This window comes from Bubalus kerabau, chromosome 2 (assembly GCF_029407905.1).
Source record: "Bubalus kerabau isolate K-KA32 ecotype Philippines breed swamp buffalo chromosome 2, PCC_UOA_SB_1v2, whole genome shotgun sequence".
Taxonomy (NCBI): domain Eukaryota; kingdom Metazoa; phylum Chordata; class Mammalia; order Artiodactyla; family Bovidae; genus Bubalus; species Bubalus kerabau.
Window position 1 is genome coordinate 184824133 of NC_073625.1, and position 11362 is coordinate 184835494.

At 41.5% G+C, this 11362-nt stretch overlaps 1 pseudogene; it reads left to right on the forward strand.

Annotated features, from left to right (window-relative positions):
* Positions 1 to 3518: 3518 nt before the first annotated feature.
* On the forward strand, positions 3519 to 7571 carry LOC129644537 (eukaryotic translation initiation factor 2 subunit 3-like; annotated as a pseudogene).
* The last annotated feature ends 3791 nt before the right edge of the window (positions 7572 to 11362 follow it).

Here is an 11362-nt window from a genome sequence, read left to right on the forward strand (position 1 = left end):
TATGTCAGAAGCTTTCTCTGTCTCTTATCACTTTAATAAAACTCTGCTACACAAAAGCAGAAAGGGTGAATTTAACTCAGATGACCATTATATCTACTACTGTGGGCAGGATTCCTTTAGAAGAAATGGAATAGCCATCATAGTCAACAAAAGAGTCCAAAATGCAGTACTTGGATGCAATCTCAAAAACAACAGAATGATCTCTGCTCATTTCCAAGGCAAACCATTCAATATCACAGTAATCCAAGTCTATGCCCTGACCAGTAACATTGAAGAAACTGAAGATGAATGGTTCTACAAAGATCTACAAGACCTTTTAGAACTAGCACCCAAAAAAGATGTTCTTTTCATTATAGGGGTCTGGAATGCAAAAGTAGGAAGTCAAGAAACACCTGGAATAATAGGCAAATTTGGCCTTGCAGGAGTACAGAATGAAGCAGGGCAAAGGCTAATAGAGTTTTGCCAAGAGAACACACTGGTCATAGCAAATACCCTCTTCCAACAACACAAGAGAAGACACATGGATATCATCAGATGGCCAACACTGAAATCAGATTGACTATATTCTTTGCAGCCAAAGATGGAGAAGCTCTATACAGTCAGCAAAAACAAGACCCAGAGCTGACTGTGGCTCAGATCATGAACTCCTTATTGCCAAATTCAGACTTAAATTGAAGAAAGTGGGGAAAACCACTAAACCCTTTTGGTATGACCTAAATCAAATCCCTTATGATTATACAGTGGAAGTAGGAAATAGATTTAAGGGACTAGATCTGTTAGACAGAGTGTCTGATGAACTATGGACAGAGTATGTGACACTGTACAGGAGACAGGGATCAAGAGCATCCTCAAGAAAAAGAAATGCAAAAAACCAAAATGGCTGTCTGAGGAGGGCTTACAAATAGCTAAGAAAAGACGAGAAGCCAAAAGCAAAGGAGAAAAGGAAATATATACCCATTTGAATGCAGAGTTCCAAAGAATAGCAAGGAGAGATAAGAAAGCCTTTCTCAGTGATCAATGCAAAGAAATAGAGGGAAACAATAGAATGGGAAAGCCTAGAGATCTCTTTAAGAAAATTAGAGATACCAAGGGGACATTTTATGCAAATATATGCTCAATAGGGGACAGAAATGGTATGGACCTAACAGAAGCAGAAGATATTAAGAAGAGGTGGCAAGAATACACAGAACTGTATCAAAAAGATCTTCACACCCAGTTAATCACGATAGTGTGATCACTCACCTAGAGCCAAACATCCTGGAATGTGAAGTCAAGTGGGCCTTAGGAAGCATCACTACGAAGAAAGCTAGTGGAGGTGATGGAATCCCAGTTGAGCTATTTCAAATCATAAAAGATGATGCTCTGAAAGTGCTGCACTCAGTATGCCAGCAAATTTGGAAAACTCAGCAGTGGCTCAGGAGAAAAGGTCAGTTTTCATTCCAATTCCAAAGAAAGGCAATGCCAAAGAATGCTCAAACTACCACACAATTGCACTCATCTCACACACTCATAAAGTAATGCTCAAAATTCTCCAAGCCAGGCTTCAGCAATACATGAACGGTGAACTACCAGATGTTCAAGCTGATTTTAGAAAAGGCAGAGGAACCAGACATCAAATTGCCAACATCTGCTGGATCATTGAAAAAGCAAGGGAGTTCCAGAAAAATATCTATTTATGATTTATTGACTATGCCAAAGCCTTTGACTGTGTGGGTCGCAATAAACTGTGGAAAATTCTGAAAGAGATGGGAATACCAGACCACCTGACCTGCCTCTTGAGAAACCTGTATGCAAGTCAGGAGGCAACAGTTAGAACTGGACATGGAACAACAGACTTGTTCTAAATAGGAAAAGGAGTATGTGAAGGCTGTATACTGTCACCCTGCTTATTTAACTTATATGCAGAGTAGATCATGAGAAACACTGGGCTGGATGAAACACAAGCTGGAATCAGGATTGCCAGGAGAAATATCAATAACTTCAGATATGCAGATGACACCACCCTTATGGCAGAAAGTGAAGAAGAACTAAAGAGACTTTTGATGAAAGTGAAAGAGGAGAGTGAAAATGTTGGCTTAAAGCTCAACATTCAGAAAACTAAGATCATGGCATCCAGTCCCATCACTTCATGGCAAATAGATGGGGAAACAGTGGAAACTGTGACTGACTTTATTTTTCTGGGCTCCAAAGTCACTGCAGATGGTGATTGCAGCCATGAAATGAAATTAAAAGATGCTTACTTCTTGGAAGGAAAGTTATGACCAACCTAGACAGCATATTAAAACGCAGAGACATTACTTTGCCAACAAAGGTCCATCTAGTCAAGGCTATGGTTTTTCCAGTGGTCATGTATGGATGTGAGAGTTGGACTATAAAGAAAGCTGAGTGCAGAGGAATTGATGCTTTTGAACTGTGGCATTGGTTAAGACTCTTGAGAGTCCCTTGGACTGCAAGGAGATCCAACCAGTCCATCCTAAAGGAGATCATACCTGGGTGTTCATCAGAAAGACTGATGTTGAAGCTGAAACTACAATATTTTGGCCACCTGATACCAAGAGCTGACTCATTTGAAAAGACCCTGATGCTGAGAAAGATTGAGGGCAGGAGGAGAAGGGGGCGACAGAGGATGAGATGGTTGAACGGCATCACCGACTCAATGGACATGGGTTTGGGTTGGCTTTGGGAGTTGGTGATGGACAGGGCGTCCTGGCGTGCTGCAGTTCATGGGGTCACAAAGAGTCGGACACAACTGAGCGAGTGAACTGAACTGATACAAAAGCTCTTGAGTCAGCAAGCCTGGCACCTGGTCCCGAAGCTAAATCTTCTTCTTTGGAGATCACGAATCTGACACTGTTCACTGTAAGCTGTCAATAGCACCTAATGCTGGGTCAGAATGTGGAGTGTCTGGGGACAGTGGGGGAAGGCAGAATGTACTCACTCATTACTGGAGAAAATGGGGATCAGTCTCACTTTTGGGCTGGAATCTGGTAATATCTATGAAAATTAAACATAAAAATGCTTTTAAATCCAATCACCCAACCCCTGTGAAAGACGCTGAAGGTGCCTCAAAATCTGTCTTATACATGAAGAGTGAAATTCCACAAGGCCACAAACAAGAATAAGTTAGATCTGGATTGGCTGACTCAGAAGTATTTCCACAATGTTTTATTAACAGAAGAAAAGCAAGTGTTTACCAACAACAAACCTTTCTACATGTGATATGAAACTTCCCATGAGGGTAAGAGCACAGGGGAAGGCCCAGAAGGGCTCCTACATACCTGGCTTATCCCAGTGAGAGAGGGGAGAGGTCAAAGCTAGGGAAAAATGAGCCATAGACAAGAGAATAACCAAAACAGCATGTAAAACATTCCTTTTATATAAAATTACATGTATTTGTTCACTGTCCCAGAGAACTGTGGAAAAAATGGCCAAGTTACTCAGGGCTACCAATCAGAACTTTCTGTGATGATGAAAACATTTTCTATCTGTGCTTTGTCATCCAAACCAGTAGCCGGGAGATGCATGTGGCTACTGAGCCTGTGAAATGTGGTAAGTGCGACCAAGGAACCAAATCTTTAATTTATTTAATTTTAATTGAATTTAAGAAGCTAATACATTTGTAGACAATGGTTTACCATCAACAGTACAGTTGCTTTTAAAAGAAAGTTATTTTCAGTTGTGCTGGGTCCTTGTCGCTGCATGAGGGTTTTCAATAGTTGCAGTGTGCAGGATTCTCGTTGTGGTGGCTTCTCTCATGGAACACGGGCTCGAGGGCACAAGGGCCCCAGTAGTTGTGGCATTTAGGTTCATTGCCCCACAGCATGTGGAATCTTCCCGGACCAGCAATCAAACCTGTGCCCCCTGCATTGGCAGGCAGATTCTTAACCATTGGACCACCAGGGAAGTCCTATTTTCTTTTTTCTACTCTTCTATAGTGTTTGAATGGTTCTATGATGAAACTATTATGTAATCAATAAAATAAATAAATTAAATTAAAAGCCTGTAGAGAAACAGTATGTGTGGTGATTAAGAGTTCAGGTTTAGATCCACACAGCCTGGTTCAAATCCTAGCCTTGTGACTTCATTGCTTATCATTTGGGGCAAATTCAGTTCAGTTCATTTCAGTTCAGTTGCTCAGTCGTGTCCAACTCTTTGTGACCCCATGAATCACAGCACACCAGGCCTCCCTGTCCATCACCAACTCCCGGAGTTCACTCAAATTCACGTCCATCGAGTCGGTGATGCCATCCAGCCATCTCGTCCTCTGTCGTCCCCTTTTCCTGCTGCCCCCAATCCCTCCCAGCATCAGAGTCTTTTCCAATGAGTCAACTCTTCACATGAGGTGGCCAAAGTACTGGAGTTTCAGCTTTAGCATCATTCCCTCCAAAGAAATCCCAGGGCTGATCTCCTTCACAATGGACTTGTTGGATCTCCTTGCAGTCCAAGGGACTCTCAAGAGTCTTCTCCAACACCACAGTTCAAAAGCATCAATTCTTTGGCTCTCAGCTTTCTTCACAGTCCAACTCTCACATCCATACATGACCACTGGAAAAACCATAGCCTTGACTAAACAGACCTTTGTTGGCAAAGTAATGTCTCTGCTTTTGAATATGCTATCTAGGTTGGTCATAACTTTTCTTCCAAGGAGTAAGCATCTTTTAATTTCATGGCTGCAGTCACCATCTGCAGTGATTTTAGCCTCAAACTACTTTCTCTACTATGCCTTAGTCTCCTCACCAGTAAAAGGGGCATAATCATAGTATCTACCTCATGGGATTATTGTGAGGATGAAGTGAGTCTGTACATGAGGAGGTCTTAAGACCAACTCCTGGTACATGATGTTTGTTAAGTATTTGCAAATGTAAGTATTCAGTTCAGTTCAGGTACTCAGTCATGTCCAACTCTTTGAGACCTCTTGGACTGCAGCACACCAGACTTTCCTGTCCATCACCAACTCCTGAAGCTTATTCAAAGTCATGTCCATCAAGTCGGTGTTGCCATCCAACCATCTCATCCTCTGTCATCCCCTTCTCCTCCTGCCTTCAATCTTTCCCAGTATTGGGGTCTTTTCTAGTGAGTCAGTTCTTCACATCAGTATTACCCAGGGTTTAGTTGCAAGTGGTAGGTGACTCTGGCTAAAGGATGTACTAATTGCATACTTGTTGGCTTGCAAAAATGTTGAGATATCTGGTGGACCATGTGTCAAGCCCAGGAACTGATCCCTCACTGCTGTTCTGATACCAACCTAATTTGTCAGGGGCTATTGCTTCCCTTTAAAACCAAAAGTAGGGACCTGCTGCTCGCTGTTAAAAGAGACCTGAAAGAGCAATATTGGTGGAAAGGAAAGTTTGCTTTATTTTGGATGCTGGCAATGTGGGGGAGGGAGAGCAATGCCTGTCCAAAGGCTGACCACCCTCCTCCGCCCCTGACAGTCAGTGGACAAGAGCTTTTCTAGGTTTAGGGTGGGGGCTACGGGCAGAAAGAGCACAGTCAGCTCTAACTGTCATCTTGAAATTGGTCATCAGTGGTCTGACCAGCAACACCTTGATTGTTTTAGATATAGTTTTTCTTAAGTTCCAAGGTAAGTTTGTTCCCATTTTCTCAGAATAGTGGCAGCTTATGTAATGGCTTCAGTCTGGTCATCATATAGTTAATTTCTTCTACCTGGGAGTTTCAGTATCTATAAGGCAGCTCACAGGATATGGCTCAGAATCTATAGAAAAACTATTACCAACCTAGACAGCATATTAAAAAGCAGAGACAGGGGGCCCACCCAGGGAGGTGGGGCCCGCCGGCAGGGGGCCCGGTGTGCCATTGTACAACGTGGAAGCCTGCCACGTGGGATGTTTCCAAGTTGATGCCACTTTCACATGAAGTTATCATCAGACAAGCCACAATTAATATAGGTACAATTGGTCACATAGCTCATGGGAAATCTACAGTTGTAAAAGCTATTTCTGGAGTCCACACTGTCCATTTCAAAAATGAACTGGAAAGAAATATTACAATCAAACTTGGCTATGCTAATGCTAAGATTTATAAACTTGATGACCCAAGTTGTCCTCAGCCAGAATGTTACAGATCCTGTGGAAGTAGCACGCCCGATGAGTTTCCTACAGACATGCCAGGGACCAAAGGGAACTTCAAATTAGTCAGGCATGTTTCCTTTGTTGACTGTCCTGGCCACGACATTCTGATGGCTACTATGCTGAACGGCGCCGCAGTGATGGATGCCGCTCTTCTGTTGATAACTGATAATGAGTCTTGTCCTCAGCCTCAGACATCTGAACACTTGGCTGCTATATAAATCATGAAACTGAAGCATATTTTGATTCTACAAAATAAAATTGATTTGGCAAAAGAAAGCCAGGCTAAAGAACAGTATGAACAGATCCTTGCATTTGCTCAAGGTACAGTAGCAGAAGGCACTCCTATTATCCCAATTTCTGCTCAGCTAAAATACAACATTGAAGTTGTCTGTGAGTGCATAGTAAAGAAAATTCCAGTACCCCCAAGAGACTTTACTTCAGAACCCAGACTTATTGTTATTAGATCCTTTGATGTCAACAAACCTGGCTGTGAAGTTGATGAACTTAAGGGGGGTGTAGCTGGTGGTAGTATTCTAAAAGAAGTATTAAAGGTGGGCCAGGAGATAGAAATCAGACCTGGTATTGTTTCCAAAGACAGTGAAGGAAAACTCATGTGTAAACCTATCTTTTCCAAAATTGTATCACTTTTCGCAGAGCATAATGATCTTCAGTATGCTGCCCCAGGAGGTCTTATTGGAGTTGGAATAAAAATTGACCCCACTTTGTGCTGGGCTGACAGAATGTTGGGGCAAGTACTTGGTGCAGTTGGAGCTTTACCTGAGATCTTCACAGAATTGGAAATTTCCTATTTCCTGCTTAGAAGGCTTCTAGGTGTTCGCACTGAAGGAGACAAGAAAGCAGCGAAAGTACAAAAGCTGTCTAAGAATGAAGAGCTTATGGTGAATATAGGATCCCTGTAGACAGGAGGAAGAGTTAGTGCAGTCAAGGCTGATTTGGGTAAAATCATCTTGACTAATCCTGTGTGCACAGAAGTAGGAGAAAAGATTGCACTTAGCCGAAGAGTTGAGAAACACTGGCGTTTAATTGCTTGGTGTAAAATAAGAAGAGGAGTGACAATCAAGCCAACAGTAGATGATAACTGAAAAATTAAATAACAGATTTGAATGAAGTTGGAATTTCTCTTAACAATCTAGGGGTATATTTTCAGAACAATAGTAGGAAAGTAATTTCACAGCTCATTACCTTAGTAGTAGCTGTAAGCTTATTCTCATTTTTTGGTGATGAAAATTTAACCTCTAGTACTGAAATACAGCCTACAATAAATGTAGAAATTAGCATCATGTTGGATTGAATCTACATTTTACCAGAAATTAATCATTCCCAAATAATGTCTAATTTATACATCAGTGCAGATTTGAAAGGAAACTGTTTGCTACAACCAGACTTTGCTGTAGTAGACATACCACTGAATCTGTTTGAAATAAAGTCTTTGTTCTTATTTAAAAAAAATAAAAATAAAAAGTAGAGTCATAACTTTACCAACGAATGTCCATATAGTCAAAGCTATTGTTTTCCAGTAGTTACATATGGATGTGAGAGTTGGACTATAAAGAAAGCTGAGTGCCGAAGAACTGATGCTTTTGAACTGTGGTACTGGAGAAGACTCTTGAGAGTCCCTTGGACTGTGAGGAGATTAAACCAGTCAATCCTAAAGGAAATCAGTCCTGAATATTCATTGGAAGGACTGATGCTGAAGCTCCAATACTTCGGCCATGAGATGTGAAGAACTAACTCCTTGGAAAAGACTCTAATGTTGGGAAAGATTGCAGGCAGGAGAAGGGGATGACAGAGGATGAGATGGTTAAATGGCATCACTGACTCGATGGACATGAGTTTGAGCAAGCTCCGGGAGTTGGTGACAGATGGGGAAGCCTGGTGTGCTGCAGTCCATGAGGTCACAAAGTGTTGGACACTACTGAACAACTGAACTGAACTGAACTGATAATCTATAGCCCTTGAGAAAGAATTAAAGGTCCTTGATTGTGCTTAATTATTTTTTTGTCTTCCTTTGTTTTTGCATGTTCTCACTTCTCTGATTAAACTTTTTCTTTGGCTGAAGCCTTTCCACAGATATAAGGCAGGCAGAGGACATAGAGGGCTGAGGGAGGAGCATAGGGTCCTGCTCTGTTTCACCTTTGGTTCCCAGGTGAAAGTCCTGTCGAGTGCATCAGGTTGACACAGCCTAGATCATAAGTCTGGGCCAGAGCCATGGCTGAAGGGAGTCTGTACTAGCAAGTCCCCTATCTTGTTAATTCAGCTTCTGTCAGGGAGGTGGCTCTATGATGGGAGTGCAAGGGTACATATTAGTTGCTTCAGTTGTGTCTGACTCTTTGTGACTTTGTGGACTGTAGCCCACCTGTCTGTAGCCCACCTGACCGTAGCCCAGCCCTCCTCTGTCCATGGGATTCTCTAGTCAAGAATACTGGAGTGCATAGCCAACCCTTCTCAAGGGGATCTTTCTGACCAGGGAATGAACCCACATCTCTTGTGTCTCCTGTATTGGTAGGTGGATTCTTTACCATTAGCACTATCTGGGGGAAGCCCTTTCAGAAGTGAGACAACAATATTCCAGTAGGTGAAAACTGCTTCTCACCATGTTTGTGCTGTACCGTCTACACAAAAAGCCGCCCAGATAGGACACTCAGAATGTGGGTTCAAGGACACAGACGGCCCTGAGTGGTGAGTGTTCCAGGTCATTGGAAACAGGGGCTCTGCTGTTCACAATCATGCAATAACACTTTATGAGGAGCTACTACTTCTAGCTGTGTGAACTTGGGCTCACTCCTATACCTTGGCTGTGTCTCAGTTTCCTCATCTATAGAATGAGGGTCTTGTTAATAGAATGTTCTTCTATTATCATGAAGTTGTTAGCAGATTGCATGGTCATATCTGAAAGCTTAGAGCAGTGCCTAGCCATACATCAAGTTCTATAAAAGTGTTTTGACAGGTAAATAAAAATTTCATTGGACTGGCTCCTTTCTCAAGATATTTAAAAAATTTTGTTCCCAATAAAAAAGACTGCCCTTACTTACTGCTCTCACCAGAATTCACAGAGCAAGTTTTATACCGGTAAGTACTAGGACAGGATTCCTACTTCCCCTTTACCATTGGCATTTTTTCCTCTCTTTACACATGGTGGGTTGAAGAATTTACATAATAGATCCTGCTGGTTATTCTAAGCAAGGTCACCCATGTTAGCAAGAGAAAGATGTATTTGGCTTAGACTTGTGATAGGCCTGAATAATGGCCTTCAAAAGATGTCCCATGGTAATTCCCAGAACCTGGGGATTCACCAGAACCTGGTGAATATGTTACTTTATATATATATATAATAAGGTAGGTGTGATTAAGTTAAGGACCTTGAGATGGGAAGATTATCCTGGATTATCCTGGTGGGCCACTATAATCATCAGAATCTTTATAAGAGGCAGGCGAGAGGTCAGAGAGGAGGGAAGATGCTACAGTGCTGACTTTGAAGATTAAAGGAGGGACTGTGAGTCAAAGAATGGAGGCAGCCCATAGAAGCTGGTAAATGCAAAAAAACAGAGTCTCCTTTAAGCCTCCAGAAGGAATGCAGCCTTGATTTTAGACTTCTGACCTCTGGAACTATAAGATGGTAAATTTGTGTTGCTTAAAGTCACTAACTTCACACTAATTAGTTACAGTATGAACCATAAAAGAATACAATGCTCTCTATACCGAAGACTTTCTCCAGATGATCCATGAAAGTTCAGATGACTTGTCCTTGCAGAAGATGCTCAGAATGAACCAAGAACAACAGGGTGGTTTTTTTGTTTGTTTGTTTGTTTTGTTCTTTTTAAAGAAAGATTTGGCATCATCCTCAGGACTCTGCTTTGTGATCAACTAAGAACAAGATCATTTGCCATGTGGTCATGAATTGCACCTGCAGATGTTTTCAAACATAGTAGCAAATGCTCTCCTTAGAACATACTTGAAAAGTTCCCGTTTTCCTCTTGTGCCATTCCTTCTATTGTTTTTGTTGAATTGTTACCTAAATCTTTTGTTTACATTTTTACATATTTATATAATAGTATCAGATTCATTATATTCTTTGCAGCCAAAGATGGAGAAACTCTATACAGTCAGCAAAAACAAGACCAGGAGCTGACTGTGGCTCAGACCATGAACTCCTTATTGCCAAATTCAGACTTAAATTGAAGAAAGTAGGGAAAACCACTAGACCATTCAGGTATGACCTAAATCAAATCCCTTATGATTATACAGTGGAAATGAGAAATAGATTTAAAGGCCTAGATCTGATAGATAGAGTGCCTGATGAACTATGGAATGAGGTTCATGACACTGTACAGGAGACAGGGATCAAGACCATTCCCATAGAAAAGAAATGCAAAAAAGCAAAATGGCTGTCTGGGGAGGCCTTACAAATAGTTGTGAAAAGAAGAGAAGCGAAAAGCAAAGGAGAAAAGGAAAGATATAAACATCTGAATGCAGAGTTCCAAAGAATAGCAAGAAGAGATAAGAAAGCCTTCTACAGAGATCAGTGCAAAGAAATAGAGGAAAACAACAGAATGGGAAAGACTAGGGATCTCTTCAAGAAAATCAGAGATACCAAAGGAACATTTCATGCAAAGATGAGCTCGATAAAGGACAGAAATGGTATGGACCTAACAGAAGCAGAAGATATTAAGAAGAGATGGCAAGAATACACAGAAGAACTGTACAAAAAAGATCTTCATGACCTGGATAATCACAATGATGTGATCACTGACCTAGAGCCAGACATCCTGGAATGTGAAGTCAAGTGGGCCTTAGAAAGCATCACTATGAACAAAGCTAGTGGAGGTGATGGAATTCCAGTGGAGCTATTCCAAATCCTGAAAGATGATGCTGTGAAAGTGCTACACTCAATATGCCAGCAAATTTGGAAAACTCAGCAGTGGCCACAGGACTGGAAACGGTCAGTTTTCATTCCAATCCCAAAGAAAGGCAATGCCAAAGAATGCTCAAACTACCACACAATTGCACTCATCTCACACGCTAGTAAAGTAATGCTCAAAATTCTCCAAGCCAGGCTTCAGCAATATGTGAACCGTGAACTTCCTGATGTTCAAGCTGGTTTTAGAAAAGGCAGAGAAACCAGAGATCAAATTGCCAACATCCGATGGATCATGGAAAAAGCAAGAGAGTTCCAGAAAAACATCTATTTCTGCTTTATTGACTATGCCAAAGCCTTTGACTGTGTGGGTCGCAATAAACTGTGGAAAATTCTG